Here is a 6,678-nt window from a genome sequence, read left to right on the forward strand (position 1 = left end):
GAGCTTGTGCATACAGATGTATGGGGGCCTACTCAGGTATCATCTCTCAGTGGCTCTCGTTATTATGTTACTTTCATTGATGATGCAACTAGAAAAACTTGGATTTATTGTATTAAGAATAAATCTGATGTATTTGATACTTCCAAGAAATGGAAAGCTTTGGTTGAGATTGAGACAGGAAAGAAATTGAAGTGTCTCAGATCAGACAATGGAGGTGAATATTGCAGCAAAGAGTTTGATAGGTATTGTTTAGAGCATGGAATTCATAGAGAGAAGACAGTTCCAAGAACACCACAAGAAAATGGTGTGTCAGAAAGGATGAATAGAACAATCATGGAGCATGCAAGGTGCATGAGATTGCATGCAGGATTGCCTTTACAGTTTTTGGCAGATGCTATAGATACTGTTGTTTATCTAATAAACAGAGGGCCTTCAAGTTCCTTGGATGGTGGTGTTCCAGAGGAAGCATGGACAAGTAAAAAGGTAAACTACTCATTTTTAAAGCCTTTTGGTTGTGAGGCCTTTGTCCATATTGATAAAGAAAATAGAACAAAGCTTGAGGCAAAGTCAAAGAAATGTACCTTTATTGGATATGGTGTTAATGATTTTGGTTATCGCTTATATGATTACGAAAATCACAAAATCATTAGGAGCAAAGATGTAATATTCAATGAAAAGGTCTTGTATAAGAATCAGTTGCAGGAAAAGAAACAGGAAAAAGAAAACAAGGAATACGCAGTTCTTGATGAAATCACTAAAAAAGTAAAGGTGCCTGAAAATAATAATAATCAACAACCACAACAACAACAACCACCACAACAGCAACAGGCACCCCAAACACCTGAAAGTGGTGTTAGAAGATCTACCAGGATAAGTAGACCCCCTGAACGATACTCTCCTTCATTATATTATTTATTGTTGACTGATTCTGGTGAACCCGAATGTTATGAAGAAGCAATGCAGGTTGAAAGCAGGAAGAAGTGAGAGCTAGCCATGGAAGAAGAGATGGACTCCTTAATGCATAACCAGACTTGGGACTTAGTTAGGTTGCCTGCAGGTAAAACTACATTGCAGAATAAATGGGTTTACAGGTTGAAGGAAGAAGATAGAGGAAAACAGAGGTACAAAGCTAGACTTGTGGTGAAGGGGTTTGCACAGAAGAAAGGTATTGATTTTGATGAAATATTTTCTCATGTTGTTAAAATGACTTCAATCAGAACTATTTTAAGTCTAGTGGCAGTTGAAGATTTGCATCTTGAGCAGTTAGATGTAAAGACAACCTTTCTCCATGGGGATTTGGAGGAAGAGATATACATGCAGCGGCCACAAGGATATGAAGTGAAAGGGAAGGAGAAACTAGTGTGCAGGTTGAAGAAGAGCTTGTATGGCTTAAAACAGGCTCCAAGGCAGTGGTATCTAAAATTTGACAAGTTTATGTTTGAACAAGGTTATACTAGATGTCACTCTGATCATTGTGTTTATTTGAAAAAGCAAAATGATGGCAGCTATATTATATTGTTATTGTATGTAGATGACATGCTTGTTGCAGGATCTAACATGCAGGAAATAAATGTGCTCAAAAGAAAATTGGAAAATTCATTTGCAATGAAGGATTTGGGAGCTGCAAAACAAATCCTTGGTATGAGAATAACTAGAGACGGGAAAAATCGTAAATTAATATTGTCTCAAAATGAGTACATACAAAAGGTATTGAAAAGATTTAACATGCACAATGCAAAACCAGTTAGTACACCTTTTGCTAGCCATTTCAAACTTAGCAAGGAAATGTGCCCAAAGACCCAAGAAGACATGGATTATATGTCTAAAGTTCCATATGCATCAGCAGTTGGAAGCTTAATGTATGCAATGGTCTGCACAAGGCCTGATATTGCACATGCAGTGGGAGTTGTAAGCAGGTACATGAACAATCCAGGAAAGGAACATTGGATGGCAGTGAAATGGATTCTCAGATATTTGAAAGGTACCACAAATCAAGCATTATGCTTTGGTGGTTCAAACATTTCCCTACAAGGATATGTTGATGCAGATATGGCAGGTGACCGAGATAACAGGAGGAGCACTACATGATATGTATTTACTGTTGGAGGAACATCTGTCAGTTGGGTTTCAAAAATCCAAAGTGTTGTTGTACTTTCAACAACAGAAGCAGAGTATGTTGCTGCTATAGAGGCTAGTAAAGAAATGATTTGGTTACAAAGGTTTATGGGTGAATTGGGTAAGGAGCATGATATGGGCACGTTATACAGTGATAGCCAAAGTGCCATTCATCTTGCAAAGAACTCAACATTTCATGACAGGACTAAACACATACAACTCAAGTACCATTTCATATGATCAGTGTTGGAAGATGGAGAGTTGAAGCTGGAAAAGATACACACTAGCCAGAATCCTGCAGATATGCTAACAAAAGTTGTAACCAGGGAGAAACTGAGAATATGCTCAGTTTCAATTGGCCTTCAAGGATGACGATGAAGATGAGAAATAGCCAGGTCTAAAGAGGAGTCATTTTCCAGCAAATTAAGCAGCGGTGGAGTCGCTACAATCATTGTCTAAGTGGGAGATTGTTGTGTGTGGAGCATGATTGTTCAGAGGTTTTTGTTTTAGCTGGATGTATACCCCAGGAAGTTTGTACACCCCTCCACGCGGGGGGGTGCGGGGGGTACTTGTCCCCCCCATGGGGGTCCGGGTGGACCGACCCCCTTTGACTGGGGGGTCTGGGGGCTAGCGGTCCCCCGGCGTGGGCTCGGGGGCAACGCCCCCAAAGCCAAAAATAGATGTAAAATTGCCTTGTAAAAGTATAGTAATTTCTAGTCAATCTGGGCCGTTCATTAGGTGGATGATCTGATGGTAGAACTTATGTTTAGTTTAGGGTTTTTTGCCCTAGAAGGAAACCCCCTCTCTTTGTATGAGGGCATTGAATTTGAGGCTGTGAAAGAGATGTGTATTCTCTGAGCTTGAAATAGAGAGGCGAGACTATGAGAGAAAATAGAGAATATTACAGCGGATCTGTTGTAGGTTGTGTCTCTTCATTTTGTTAGATAATAGAAAGGAAGGACTGGCTGTTCAGGGTGGACGTAGCCCAAACTCGGTGAACCACGTATATCTGTGTCTCTCTTGTCTTATGCGTTTTTTTTGTTTATATTTCTGCAATATTTTATGTGTTCCATTGCTCCGTAATATATAATTTTCTAACAATGTCGGCATTGATTATATTTTGACCCCTTATACTCCTATATATAGAAAAGAGGTTTTTTCATTTGAATTATCCAAGAATTTTTCATTTGTGTAATGTAAAGGAGGTTTCTTCCTCGAAGAGGCTGATTTTGAAGTTGTTGATCTATATTTTCTATCTTTTTGTGAGTTGGTTGCATAACACATACAACATGGAATTGTAAAAAGCATATATGTGATCTATTAAAAGGGAAGCTAAAATAATTAGCGAACATAGAAACAAATGAATATTCATTGAATTTTAATGATGATGAGCTCAATGAAGAAATTGAACCTCTCAAACTCTTTTACAACAACTACAGTTCAGTGAAAAGTTTCAACATGGATGGTTGTCCAATTAGTTTGGAAGTTGTGGATCTAGGGAAGGAATCCTCATTAGTTGTTGAAGACATGTTAGTGGTCTTCTAGTGAGGTTATGCTACAACTTGTGAATGTTGTTCAATAATTGAATTCAGGAGAACTGAGATTTAGGAGTGCGGGAGTGGAACTCGGGAATCCAACTTGTCGACTACAAAGTTACGAGGGTTATAAGACAACTTGACGGAGGTCATGTTGATATGAAAATTGTTTAACCATTTAATGAATGAATGTGTGTTTTGGTGTCTATGGGTGGTTTCAATAAAAAATTTGTAATGTAAGCATTAAGGGGGGAGTTAGAGTTAATGCTTACATTCTATATTAAAATTTGGTTTGTGAATTGTTGGAGATGGATGAGATATTATCTCAACATTTCCTCCTAAATTAGGAATAAGTTAGATTTGAGAAACTCTATATTATAGAGAAATAGTTGAATGTAATGTGTATGTGCATGCATGTTGATGAATACATAGCTATGTGTGAAATATAATGTGTGATTTTAGTCATTCATTGTTTCAAAGACAAGGTAATATAGTTTTTAGTGTTTAATAGTATTTAGCCTAGTCACTTTATACACTCATGCTTAAATTTCTTCTCAATATATATGTTTATGTATTTTTTCTATTTTATATATGTTCGTGTATTATATTTAATTTGAGAATGCGTACTTAAAGGTAACTCGATGAATTCAAATGGTGTGAATATGAATATTGTAAGTAATTTTATCATATGTGATTGTAATTCAAACTTGTAATTTTAGGAAAAAAATGGTAATTAGGTTTAACCATTACATCATACTTTTAAACCAGTGATACATGGTAGTTTACTCCCTCAGTTTGGAAATAAATATAATAAGTAATTAAACTTAATATAACTAAGTACACTTTATCAAAACATAATTATTTACTCATAATTAAAGTAAAAGGAAATTTAAAATGTACACACATTTACATTAATGTTTAAAAAAAATTACAAAAACATTAAATTAAAAAAAAAAAAAAAAACAACAACAACAACAACTAAAAACCTTTTATTTATTATATATTTTTACTTTATTATTATTTTTAAATAACTATTTTTTTTATTAATCATACTTTTTTTTTACTTTATTAATTTTTTTTCATTTTTTTTTCATACTGATCCTCCATTCCCCAATATTAATATTAACATATATTATTATAATATTTAATTAATATAATATAATATATTAGTACTATCTTATATTATATTATATAGTTAATAATAATATTTTTATATATGTGAGAGATATCATAACAATGATAATATATTTAAATGTAAATTTTCATAACTATTTATATTGTAGATGGATGCTTTAACTTACTTACAATATAGTTAATGTATATTTTTATTAATTAAATTAATATATATTTATAACATATATCATGAAATATATATTAGCAAATCTCATCAAGTTAGTCTTGTATTCATTTGACATAGGATTTTGTATAACTATACTCTTGTTGCAGCATGCACTAGTGATTATCTTGTATTCATTTGACATAGGATTTTGTATAGCTATGCTCTTGTTGCAGCATGCACTAGTGATTAAGGGATTTGAACACTAAACACCTCCTTACACTATTTTTTTTACAAAACCATTACTAATTAAACTACCACTAAAACTTATGTTACATATAATATTATTAAATCATACTTTATTTACATTATTTTATATATAACATTACTAAATCTAATTATATGTTACATATAATATTATTAAATCATACTTTATTTACATTATTTTATATATAACATTACTAAATCTAATTATACTTTATTTACATTATTTTATATCTAATATTACTAAATCTTATCTCTTTATATATAGGCATACTCTAAAAAAAAAGACTTTTGAGTCAGAATTAGGCCAAACAATAAGACTATGTTCAAAGGAATTATGCCAAAAAAAATTGCTTCCCTGTATTTTTTTCTTAGGGAAACCTGTTACACCAATTTATTTTGAGACAGTCAACTACTATCCACAAATACACTGGCTCATATAAATTCCATAGAGTGTGACCTAACATATTAAATTTAAAATTTAATTCTTTGGAAACTGTAAAATTTTACACTTTTATTGAAATAAAAACAAATTAACTCCAAAGAAATTATGATATAACCTAAAGAAAAGCAGGTCTAATACGAACTTTCCTTGTCCTTGAACTTTTATGTAATCAACATCCAGAGCCTCCAACTCCAATACAGACTACATTTCTTGAGACTACGACTTCTGTATTGTTAATAATTCGCTACATTTGTTAACGTTTTGGTTTTTATCAGTCTCGGCAGCAAAAGGGGTAGACGTTGGCGGGGCCCCCTTCTTTCTCTGCGTGAATCGAGCCTCTCGACGACGTACGTTTCAAGCGCCGAGGTGGGAGTACTGGAATGATATTCGTCGAGTTGCTGGATCTAGCTATGGCAGTCGGAAAGCTGGCTACTAGATGTGGTTGAGGAGATTTCAGAGGAGCCGGTGGAAAAGTTGGGGTTGGAAGTAAGTGGATTAGCTAAACCGGCGTGGGCCTGACGACGCTTGAAGGACTTGCAAACAATTTCAAGGGGGAAGTTGAGAATGGTGTTGAAACCTCTCATGGCGAAGGAAGCCTGATCGTAAGCCATGGCCACCTCCTCTCCCGTTTCAAACGTTCCCAACCATACACGGACTCCATGCCTCGTCGAATCCCTTATCTCCGCCACGTATTTTCCCCACGGACACTTCCTCACTCCTCTATAATGCATTTCACTCGCTCCGAAGCCCTGGGCACACTCGAATTTCCACTACAGCTTGCGCATGAGCTTGAGTGCCGACTCCAATGTTTCAATTGCAGTTGACACATTTCTCATTAGGGATACAGGCAACATCTTTTGGCTCGAGAAAATGGAAATAGAGTGGGACTATTCATTTATGTCGAGCGGGACTACCCAATTTGAATTCAAAATTTTGGGTGGCACTTACTAATTTGAAATGTTGGACGGGAACTGGGGCATTGAATGAATGTACGTGGACGTATTGAATGAAGGGTTGAAGTCCAAGCAGTGCAGTCAGATAAA

The 6,678-nt window shown here is 35.0% G+C and overlaps 1 pseudogene; it reads right to left on the reverse strand.

Annotated features, from left to right (window-relative positions):
* Positions 1-5,704: 5,704 nt before the first annotated feature.
* Positions 5,705-6,464, reverse strand: LOC149216661 (uncharacterized; annotated as a pseudogene).
* Between the last annotated feature and the right edge of the window lie 214 nt (positions 6,465-6,678).

This window comes from Pinus tabuliformis, chromosome 1_1 (genome assembly GCF_031772625.1).
Source record: "Pinus tabuliformis cultivar Carrire ecotype Pingquan chromosome 1_1, CPIR1, whole genome shotgun sequence".
NCBI lineage: Eukaryota > Viridiplantae > Streptophyta > Pinopsida > Pinales > Pinaceae > Pinus > Pinus tabuliformis.